Source organism: Enoplosus armatus, chromosome 5, assembly GCF_043641665.1.
Source record: "Enoplosus armatus isolate fEnoArm2 chromosome 5, fEnoArm2.hap1, whole genome shotgun sequence".
NCBI lineage: Eukaryota > Metazoa > Chordata > Actinopteri > Centrarchiformes > Enoplosidae > Enoplosus > Enoplosus armatus.
In genome coordinates this window covers 10976056-10988302 of record NC_092184.1, presented here as the reverse complement: position 1 = coordinate 10988302, position 12247 = coordinate 10976056, and positions in this window count along the sequence as shown.

Here is a 12247-nt window from a genome sequence, read left to right as displayed (position 1 = left end):
GTCAGACTGAGGCCGTACATGCACACAAACACACAGGAAGCCATCTTGTTTTGAATGATGCTTCAAGTTATGACACTCTTTTGTTTAGCTCTGTAAGAAAAAAAAAGAAAGCTTAAATTAAACATTATTAACAGTGAGAACTTGGTCCACAAACATGTGCTTACGTGTAAGAAATGTTTGAACAGGCGGATGTCAGTCGTGGGAATTTCAGTCCCTTCACTCCCTCTCATTCACTAGTTTAAATGAAAATCGGCATCCTTACACCATTAAAATAACACCAAGTGTTTCCACTGTCACTCCAAATCTGTGCAGGAGGGAAGAGCAAGATAATGCCTGTACATCTCTGTAGGATGTGCACTGTTCGAAATTTGCTTAATTGCATTAATGTATGACAGACAGAATGGGAGGGTCGTGCATCTATAGAGAGGGGAAGCGTTTGCTTGTCTGTTTGTATGTCCCCTTGCAATTTGAGCGTACGATGGGCTGTTAATGCATGTCCTGGGAATAGGGTTGGTGTGAAGGAGAAGAGCTGAGGAGCAGGAAGTGAACTTTTGGCTGGTGTGTTGTGTTGAGCAGGATGTGCCGTGTGTTTCTGCTCAGAGGCAGATAGAGAGACGGAGAATGGGGAGGGAGAGGAGCAGGGAGAACGCAGCAGGGTGGACGCGAGCCATTGTCTCAGTATGAAAGCCTGTTCGAACTTCTAAAACTCTCCATTCAGAAAACAAGAAGACTGTATCTTCTCTTTTCCTTCCCCTTTTTGCTCTTTGGGAATAAACCTCTGCTCAGTGTCACGGTGATATGACATCGTGGGCTTTCAAGAGGCTGCGCGGTGACTAAGCCATTCAGACATTTTGTTACAATTTGAGGATGTTGTGGATTAAATTTTTTGGCATCCTTTTGCTCACACGAATTCATTACAATATTTTCTCCACATTATGTCTACATTTGAAACATTTTTGAAAATTGGAGCAGGGCTGGTCAATATGAAGGGCCTAGAAACTGTAATGTAGATCACAATAAAAAAAAAACTGGCAGTATTTCTTTTGCTCTGTGGTTGATTCAATTAGTAGAATTATAAGAGTCTTGTTTTAATTTACTCGTGTAGCCACTCGCCCCATGGGGTTTTATGCCATATGCCTTTGTTAATGTTATTTATGACACACAAACCCAGAAAACCTCTCATTGCCACCAAAGTGGTTTAGATGAAGATGTTTTGAAAGTAATAAAATTAGGCATTTAAAACTATTTATTAGTTACATTAATTCATATAATGAAAATGAATACATGCAAATATAAATGAGTGCAGTAAGAAAAACCACCAACTATGAGTTGTGGGTTGATCTTTTTATTTTATTTTATTTTTTAGGCCGTTTCATTCCTTATGGCAACCATCCCAGGCCCGTAACTTTTATAACACTAACAATATAGAAGTAAAAAGGATCTGGATGAGTTCCAGTCGCCCCGTGTAGACCAAAAAAGGGTTTAGGTTTAATGTAAAAAAAATGCAAAGTATGCCTTAAAGCTCTCTACCAGCGGCAGCGGGCTGGGGTCACCTATGTGACTCTTGACAGGCTGAATAGTTCTGATTTGCAATCATACCGCTGTTTGACATTTATTGTATTTCACGATGTGTGCCAAAGGGACTGAAGCACTTAGCAGACATCGCAGACGCTCAAAACAAAACTCAGCGACAATCTTTGTAGTTTCCACGGGTTGCATCGTCGAGCTAAGCTTCCGACCAACTTTGACTTTGCCTGGTTATGAAAGCCACCATGTGTGTAGTTAATCATACGCAGTGCAGACATGCCACTATTGTCCAGTGTACATATTTCTTTTTATGAGGACTCATGTTTAAATGTAAGCTAGAGCCAAATATTATCAATAATCAAGCCTTATTTTGGTGTTGAAACCAAAAAGTGACTCTTAAGTCAACCAATACAAATGTGCCTTCAGTATCACAAGCTTCGATGATTCTGCAATAACTTGTATGCGTGTGTGTGTGTAGGTGTTCTGATGTGTCCACATAGTGCACCTGTCCATCTACATGTCTGAGCGCCTTTCCCACAGTGTAGCAGGGTGAAGTACGAGGGAGAGATTTGACACTTTCAAGAGTCTTTATTACAAGCAGCTGCTTTAGATTTATTTCCCTGAACTGCACTTTTCTGGAAAAATCATTGTATTGTGATTTTTTATTACTCTTATGATCCCCTAGAAGTCCCACAATTGCCTTTCCTCTGGCACTTTGCTTCCCTCGCTTTCCTCCTCTTCCTCCCTCCAGTGCAGAGCTTGGCCACACTCGCTCACCGCCCTTGTTACCTCAAAGCACAGCTTCCTTCCTCACCTCTCTGTGTCCCTTCTCTCTTCTTACACTCAACACAAACCGCTGACCCACAGCGCCTGCCGCCTCCCTCCTCTCCCATGATCCACTTACTTCCAGCTGTTTTTCATGCTGAAGAAGACAGTTGTCTAAATGTTTATGTGAAGAGCTACTTTCTTTTTCTTTAAGCCCTGATCAATTTCCAAAATGAACTTTGTGGCATGTGTTAAAATACAGCGGATGACGGGCCAAATAAAAAAGTCTGACATCGTTATTGTATTCTGATCCTCAGGCCAAGAAACGGCTTACAAAGGGAGATTAAAGACAGCATATCATTGTAGAGGAAATGCAGAATAATGTGAGGGGAAATGTTCAGGGGAAAATATGCTCAGAAAGATGCCAGTAAAGTAAACATGTATGAAATTGCACAATTGAGCCGGGGCCTCGGCTGCACCAGCCAAGTCATGCACTGAGATGGAGAGAACAAATAAGAGAGAAGAGTTGAGAGGAAAAGAAGCAGAAACAGAGAGAAATGGCTTGTGCTTGATAGTCCTAACTGTGAGTAAATAACAAAGAAAAGCTGGTTGCTTTGTGTGTCTGTTTCGCCTGGCTCCGTGAGTTTACTCTATTTCATTTCCCTCTTTTAGGAAATTATCTTGCAAAGTTTTTTTTTGCCTTTTCATTGTTGATTGCTGCAGGTCATTGTCAAGGATTTTTAATGTTAATGTTCATGTCAGCGTGCCCTCAGAGATGTCATCCTTTTTTCCAGGCCCTAACAATTATCACCCAATCAGCACATGACCCACAGTAGGCTCTTTGTAGTTGGATAGCGAAGGGGCTTCTGGCTGCCCATGTCGTCCTCCATCTGTTTGGCTTGGATCTCTGTTTCTGTCTCTACCTTGAACACATACAAGACAGACTAAGTGGACTTTGGCTTGAATCTTTTCGTTTACAGTGTAGGACTTCTGCTCCAGGAGTTTAAATTCAAAGACAAACACAGAGCAAGGACAAAACAAGCAGGAATTTGGACGAGAGAAAGTTGGTCGGGGAGGAAGATTTGATTGTATATCTCACACACACGCGCACACACACACACACACACACGGACACACACATACACACACAGCTGGATTGCAGACTGCTGCTCCAGTTTAGGTCAGATTTAATTAGGCTGCCCTGCTCCGTTTGGAGTGTCGCTTCTTGTAGAAAAAGCCATTATTAAAGAAAAGGTGATTCCACTGACGGCCTCCACCCAACACACACTAAAACCTGCGCCAAAATGTTACAGAGCCTCAGGGTCCACACACACACACACACACACACACACACACACTCACACACACATACACACACACACACACACACACACACACACACACACACACACACACACAAAACATCTTTTCTGGGTTTGGAAGAAGGTTATGTGTAGAAATGATGGATTATGATCTAATGAAGATCACTGTGACGTTTCGAGGTGGTTGTACCCGACTGGTTGTGGTTCACGGATAAGAAAGTTCGGCAGTAACACAGACTGCCACGCAGACAGTAGTCGCTGCGGATAGATGGAAAAAAAATACATGACAGAATACATACATCATAAATTTACAATGGAAATTAGATTTTTTCAGTGGAAGACAGGATCTTATTTCAGCAGGCATGAAGCAGACGTCCATGAAACATCAGAAATGTCCAGTGTTTCGTTTCGTGGTTTTTCGAGAGTTCACACCATAAAAACAATTAAAAGCAATACATTAAGCCAAACAGTATTTTTGCATTTTCTGCATTTCATTGTCCATATTGATCTTACTTTGCTTTAGTGAAATGAATGTATTTATTGCATGTCAAAATGTTTTATAGTTAATTTTTGTGTAAATTTCAATTGTGGGTTTTATAATAATTTCATTTAATTATGGTGTCTTGATAAAATCATGTTGATAAGGCTTTTATTTTTTTTAAAAGCCAATGTGAAAAATGTCATGTTTTTTTTGTTTGTTACTATACTCAAAATCAACTTGGCAATAAAGTGAATTGCATAATGGATTTACAAGGAAATGTGTCAAATTATTTAATTTATTTAGTGTTTTTTTTTTGCTGGTCCAGTTCAAATACATAAATATACATTTCTACTATACAAACATTCCATTAAATTATTTTTATTTATGATTAAATTGATATTTTCTTGAATATGATTACACTAGGTTTACCGCATTTCAAAATCTTTCATACCAAAACTTAAAGTATTAGACCAGCACAGCAACCAGTTGTGTTTTTGACACATTTATTGTGCATGATATGGGTTTCACATTAAACGAAAAAGTATGAGACAAAAGACCACGATCAAGACCATTTCACCACAAAAATGAGCAACTTCTGTTCATTTTCCTATGAAACATTCGACTTCAAGTCTATATTCTCCCATATGGAGACATGTGAGTGCCTCATTTAAGACAGAGAATTTCAAATGAATCTCATACATCACACTCAGTCCACATGCAACAATGAACAGATCCATTACTCTGTCAGCAGGAGCGAAACCAGCCAGCCAGCCAGGCACACACACACACACACACACACACATACATCCTTTTCCACTGTGTGATAATCACCTTATTATCACCAGCACATAAGAAATCATAGTGCCTTCCAGATGTTTGATATGAATCAAGCAACTTGCCACAAATTACGTCTTGACATTAAACAAATTAGCATTTCTTCTCTCAGGTGCTGTAAATCATCAACATTCATGAACCAGAGGTGCTTCCTAAGAGATCCGCTTTATGCTGTTTGAACAGTAGGTGAAAACAAAAGGAACAGCATGACATCCATCACATGTCTCAGCTCATTCTGTTTCCTGAACCTGGAACGCAGGCACGGTTTTAGAGGAGTTAAAGGAAAAAATTCCAGTTTATTACAACGTGGGCTTCATTTTCATAGTTGTGGCCATCATACTTTATCTACTATTGACAAGAAAGCCCACTTACTAGCTTTTTCCAGAGCTCTGAGGCTAGTAAGTGTTTCCAAGGTCAGGAGAACATTGTACTCACTAACTTTACTGCTGAGATCTGGGAACACGGCGACATTAATACAATGAAGTCCTACGGGGCAAGAAACACGAGATGATCAGACAGGTTGTAAACAAGCCAAAAGTTTATCCAGATTATCTAAACCTCTTTAATTTGTTGTTAAGTTGGGGCTCAGACCAGAAAAAGCCCTGCGTTAAAAAATTACAAGGGGCTGCTTTGGTGGGGGAGTGTAGCTTCAGGTACTGGTGCGACATCAAATACGTTCCAGGAAGTCCAGGTTGAGTAACACATTCATGCGTTTAAGGGCTTGCCAGACGTCAAAACGCTGCACAGGTCTTTATGCTCTTTCATCTCGACGATTGTGAGGTAAACAGTAGAAATATGGCGTTACAAAGTACACTACCTGGAATGTTTGCATGTATGTATTTGATTAGCTAATGCAGCGGATGATGTCTCATTGCATTGTGACAAAACTCAAGCCTGGTTCAACCTTTTTACCAGACGACCTTGCATGTTTTTGTTGGCGGCCTCTGCGTTGGCACCCCCGCTGCATCGACGGCCTCATTTCAAATGTACGAGGGGGCTGCATTTTTTTGTTGGTATGAACACAGCCTAGAAACCGAAAGTTACTAATGTTGGTAACAATCCCTGACTGCAAAAGAAAACTGTCCGTGTGCACTAGTTAGTAAGTACAGTAGGTCAAAGTTGAACCAGAATATCAATCTGTAAATTGTGATGGAAGTTTACAACAACAACTTTACCATTCGTTTTTGTTCTCTCTTCCATAAAGTTTGGCTTCCCTGCAAGTTTGTTTAACACTTGTTAAAATGATTGGATCGCAGGTGATTTTTGCCCTGCCGTTGTGCTCCAAATACAATTTTATCATAACCGACAGAATTGATGGACAAAATAAGAAAATAAAATCCAAGATGTAATAAATGTGAATTTTCCTTTAATATTTTAAATTCTGGAGCAGTTGTGTGAAAACGTAGTGCCCACTGCTCATATTGACAGACCAGGGGACCTTCTGGCAGCAGGCCATCCTCCACCCTGCTCCCTTGCCTCTCTGCCACTCAGAGGCATCACATATTAAAGGGCAAAGGTCTGAGGTGTCTGATGTCGGGGCAGTGGGTGCCCTGGTTCAGCCTGGTAATGCGAAGAGGGGACACATGGTGGGTGCCAGGTCTAAGTCTCCCCAGCATCCCACAGAGCCTCTACTCCCCTCTCTGCTAGAAATGTAGACTTCTCTGTGTGGAGCTTACATGTTCTGCTTGTGTTTGTGTAGCCCCCCCCCAACAAAAGTCAGATGAAAATGTCTATGATGCAAGCGTGAGTGATGTGTCTGTCTGTGTTTGCTCAGCAATGGAGCAGTGGACTTTTCAGGATGTGAGCAGTGTATGCTGGGAGAGGCTCCAGGCCCTTTTTTAACCCTAGATAGGAATAATCGGGATAACAAAACATGAATAGATGAAGTGGATAACCAGTGGGTTGCCATTGGACTGGATGTTTGCGTAACCTGGTGCTTCAGATGTAGAGTAGATGGGACATGAGAAGGGCAAAGGTGTTGACTGCAGAGTTATTTAAACTCTGAGGGACTCTGATGTCTGCACACACAGACACACTGCAGTGACTGCTGTCAGCACTAAGGAAGAGATTAGGAAGTGTGTGCTCATATCTGTGTGTGAAACAGTGCCTGAAATGAAAAGTTTAGCAAAGTCATTAGAAGCATAGAAAAGATCTCTGGAGACTCCTGATGCCACTTTCAATATGATGTCATCATTGCAAAAAAGAGGCCATCCATCATGTTTCACTAAGTATCTCGTGAACCATCAAAAGGTTCCAACCTTTAACATTTGAAACCAAGTTCCAGTCACTGTTTCACACTTAATTTCCTGCTTCTCTGGTTCTTCTCTCTCAGTGTTCGGTCAAACCAAAGCCAGATAGTTCAGCTGGTTATTATCCATACAATAAAAGAAGTAGAGGACACGATTATAGTTTAAAATCGCCATCCTCTGAATTATTTTACTTTATGCTGAAGAAGCAAAGTGATATTAGAGGTTAAAATATTCAAAAAGTAAGAAAAACCGAAGGGGAAGTTACATTCTCACTGTTTGACCTTTAGCCATGACATGTACACTAGACACTAAATGTATTTAAATATTAATTACAGGGGCAAATACACTGCACTTCCTGTAATTTCAGTGCAAGCTAAAGAAATGCTGCCTGTATGGGTTCTGTCAGTGACTTTCAGTGACCACTGTAAGCAATGGGTGGATCAGCAAAACAAATGATCCACAGACAAACAAGTAAAATCAATATGACGGCAAAAGAGTTCACACGAAATGTACATTAATATATGTGGACAATCAGAACTTCACCCATGTGTTGTACGGTGTGAAAACAACAACTGAATTTAATTAGTATTAATGGATTTCTGCTCGGTCTGCTGCTGGTCATCGTGGCATGGTTTTTGCAGGTTTAGTATTTCTATGATTAGCACAATTCTTACTATTGACCATTGCTTGACTTACTGAATGTGTCTTTTGTTTTTTAGTTTGAGTCTTGGATGACTGTGGCCAATGTGATCGATAATGTGCTTTTCATATAATTGTGTCTAGGTTGTGATGAGTGGGTGCTGTGGGCCAGTGGATCAGGAGAAACCATGTGTTGAGGGCCTCAAAGAGGAAATGGTGTGTATCCAACACAGTGTGAACTATTTAATAGGTGTATAAAGACGTAGGTTATCAATACAAGCATACACTGAATACATGCATCTAAAAACAACTCTCATTGCTTTAAAGGGAGTGTGTTTTGGTGTGATGTGTGCAACGATCGAGTACATAGTTCACTTCTGTTTGTGAGAGAAAGAGGAAAACATAGAGAGTAAGAAAAGTGAGACAGACACACCAGTCCACTTTAATGGCCATCATTATGACCTCTTCATGTTGTGTCTCACGCCATGTTTTACAGTCTCCCTCTTCCTCCTCCTTCTCTCTGTGGCTGTCTCTCCCACCCTTGCTACATTTCACTCCTTGGACTCCCACTGAATGGAAAACAGCTGGGTCGGGGACTGCCCAGAGCACATTATGCCCAATTCTTCAATGAATTCCCATCTACCTCTCCCTTCTCCTCCTCTGTCCAGTGTGCTCCCTTGCTCCCTGTCCTCATTTAAGGTGGGGCCGTGCAGCTGAAACAAAAGAAAAACAGCCTGTATGAGAACATGTTTCTCACCCACATATGGTACTCTCTCCCTCTCCTTCTTTGTGTGAATTTGTTTCCCAACCTTACTCCCTGGTGATACTCCGGTGTTATGGCTAGTTCTGCTTTTGACAAGCTGAAAAACGTGGAGATATAATGCAGCTGAGCTGTACGGCCAAGTATGCATATAGTTAAGTAATGTGGCAGAGTTATTACTTTGCCCTGATACCCAACCTAGTTCACCTGCTGTGGTAGCTGGGGGCCGGTTTGAAGACAAAAACAGTCATAAAAACTAAAGTGATTTCTTAAGAACAATATGATCTTATGAGGTCCTTTTAAACAGCACTGTAGAATAAAGTGTTTTTACAGTTTTTTAAAAAAATTTAAATGGCATTTGAAGGTCCAATACATGCTACAGTATGTCATTCCAAAGCACAATAATAGAAAACACAAATTGTGTTCATGCACATGTGAACACTTTTTGGATCTTTTCAGAAAAACTGCTTTCAATATTGTCTGTTTCCACCCACAACATGTTAAAATGAGACAGTGCAACTTTAAAACTGATTAACTGTTTTTTTTGCCACTTAAGGCCGGTGTAACAAGCCGAAAACACAACATCAACATATTATCACCTTGTAAAGTTATAGCAAATATGTTGGCAAGCAGTTGCCTATTTACACATCCAGCAAATACGGAGCAACACACACTGTCTGCCGTTTGGTGCTGGACAGATAACGTCCAGTGGGTTAATCAGACTTCTTTTTTTTCTGAAAACAGTTGCTTTCTGTGCTGGAAATTAGATTTATGAGAGCGGAGTTGCAAGTCAGAAAACCAAACGCAAAGATGCTAAAATGATCTGTAACTCTGCGGGGATCTGCAGTCAGTTTGCTGATTTTATGAATCGTCACTACTTGTGTTACTTTAACACAACATTTACAAACAATGATGTCTTGAAAGCGAGTGACTCAAGAGAATCTCACTCTCAGTGTGTCATCATCCAGTCATTGTCCACATTTGCCGCTGTTCAAAATGTACATAGCCTCACTTTAAGGTAAGGTTGAAACTTCCACTTTATCATGCCAAAGAGTAATGGTCACATGAATTTAATATGTGAGGGCTTCTGACTGGAGGGTCTACTTTTACTGGCAGCCAAAACTAACGAGGAATAGATAAATCCTATATGTTATTGGCTTGTACAATATTTAATTTGATAATAAACTGTTCAGTCGAAATGGGATAACTTCAAAGCTTAAAGTGGTGACTTAATGTGTTCTGGTGAGTGATTAAGAGGATTAGCATGGTGCTGGGTGGTTTGTCTGTGTCATAAAGATGAAGTCAAGAGAGACAGTGTGAGAAGCAGAGCAGGATCAAGAGAAGTACAAGGAGGAAGTGTTACTTCAGCTGCTGAGGGGGCCTGGGTGACAAATTGGGTGTATATTGTGGGCAGTACGTGTGTTGATGTGTCTATGCCAGTGCAATTTCCTGCCTGCAGATTGACTAACATGTGGGCACCTGCTCTGACAAATCCACCCATCCTGTTTCTCTCAGCTCACACAATGCATATACTCTTTCTGCCGCTGCACTTACTTTGTCAGGCAAGAAACATGCAAATAAATGATTAAAGAAACATACAGAACAGTAGAAAGACAGCACAGCCATTTGTGCATCAGGACCCCAAAACACCTATAAGCAGACCTCAAGTATGAGCTAAACTTTCCAGAAACTTGGTGTTTCATACCAGCCCACAAGGTGATAATAGAAACTGGTATGAGAGGTTCATGAACTTGTCATTCACAGATGCTGGAAGCAACAGGGAGAAGCACACACAGTAAACCAAACAGGGACTTTACATCATACATTTTGCACATCCAGCACAGAGGAGTGCAGCGGCCAGACAAGCCCGGACAAAGTTGCCTGGCCTTGGGGGAGAGGGGCTGACGGCCAGCCTGGCTGGGTGACACACACATACACACACATTGAAATACAGGCAGCCCAAACATTAGAGGTAATAATGAGATCTTTATCTATTAGAGGGAAGGTAAAGAGAGCCTTTATGCTGCAGGCCTGGAGGGGAAAAAGTTTTAACAAACTAATGAGCTGGCATGCAAACAACTGCAGTTCAGAAGGTGATCTACTAAGTGTGTGTTACTGCAAGAGACACATAGGCGCTGTGTGTCAGGCCTATAGAAGTTGTGTGACCTTTAATTTAATGAGAGTGACTTCATGTGAAAGCATTGGCAGTGAGTGTGTGTTCTGTGTATGACACAAAGTGTGAAGGTGAGACTGCCGGATCTGTTGCTTTTGTGATTGGTGACGCGCTCTCAGGCAAAGACTGAGCCCGCGCACATATATGTGTGTGTCTGTGTGCATCTGTGCGTGTGTGTGTGTTTGCGGTGTGTATTTCCTTATGTCACAGGACAGAGAAAGTCACTGAGCTGTTAAAAACAGGGTGTCCATTACCTTCTCAGAGTAGAGTTACACACTTAAAAGCAGTCCATTAGTATTCTGTTCGGTTTGACAAGGGTAATAAATGACCAAGTGCTTCATCACTTTCACTTTGTGTGTGTGTGTATGTGTGTGTGTGTAGATACTAGAACTCAAAAGGTGAGAAGAAAGCAAGGGTGTGGTTCCTGTATGACTGTGCATCTCTCCGTCTCTCTCTTTGTGAGCGCTTTCCTGCGTGTATCTGTATTTGTGTGTTTACACGAAATCTCCCAAATGTCTTACTTTATTTTTTTGCTCAAAACAAGCAACAAATAGCAGGAAGTTGTAGCTTCGATGGTAGCGCATGTGGTGAAGTGGGTGGTTTAATCCTTGGCTCCTCCTGTCCACATGTCGGTAATATCCTTTCACAAGACAAGCAGGTTTGCTTTGGGAAAAAGCATCTGCCAAATTAATGTAATTCCCACGTACTCCGACGGCATTACACACAGTAAAATGTATAAAAAGTACATTATTGGAGAGTGAGAGTATGTTGTAAACGCACATGTGGCACGGAGAGGTTACTGGTCTGTTTGGGAAGCTCAGAAGACGACATGTGTGTGTCATCCAGCTGTAGATTAGAACCCCATTAGCCTCAGTGGCTGGTCTGCTGTTTAGACTGAGTGTAAACACAGAGAGACGGATGGTCCGACGTCTTCTGCCTCCATCTTCAACCCTCTGATATCACGGACAAAAAAACACACTTGCAGACACACAACAACATGTCTGGACAACCAGGCTTCACAATGCCACGTGTGTGTGTGTGTGTGTGTGTGTGTGTGTGTGTGTGTGTGTGTGGACTGAGCTGTGGCGTCTCCTGTGAGAACGCTCTTGATTGCTCTCATGCCCTCCACTGGCATCATCCTCACTTCCTGTACCAGCTGCAGCTTGTCTCCCCTGCTTTCTTTCTTTCTTTCTTTCTTTATTGCTCTCTTCATGCCAATCGGGCTTTTCTTTCATTCCCACGATCACATTAAATAAAAGCGTTTCTCAGCATGAGTCATGAGCACAATGCCCCTATCAGCTATGAATGTTAGAGGCACTAAGTGGAAAAAATTAGGTCAGTAAGTAAAACTAAAACGCAACTGGATTCTGTGTAAGACAAAGTGGCTAAATGTACGTTATGAAACACTGACAGCATGTTGATGTCCAGTGAAGCTTGGTGGCATATTGGATGTAAAAGCAAATTTGCATCACAAAAAATTGGTAAAAAATTAAAGGA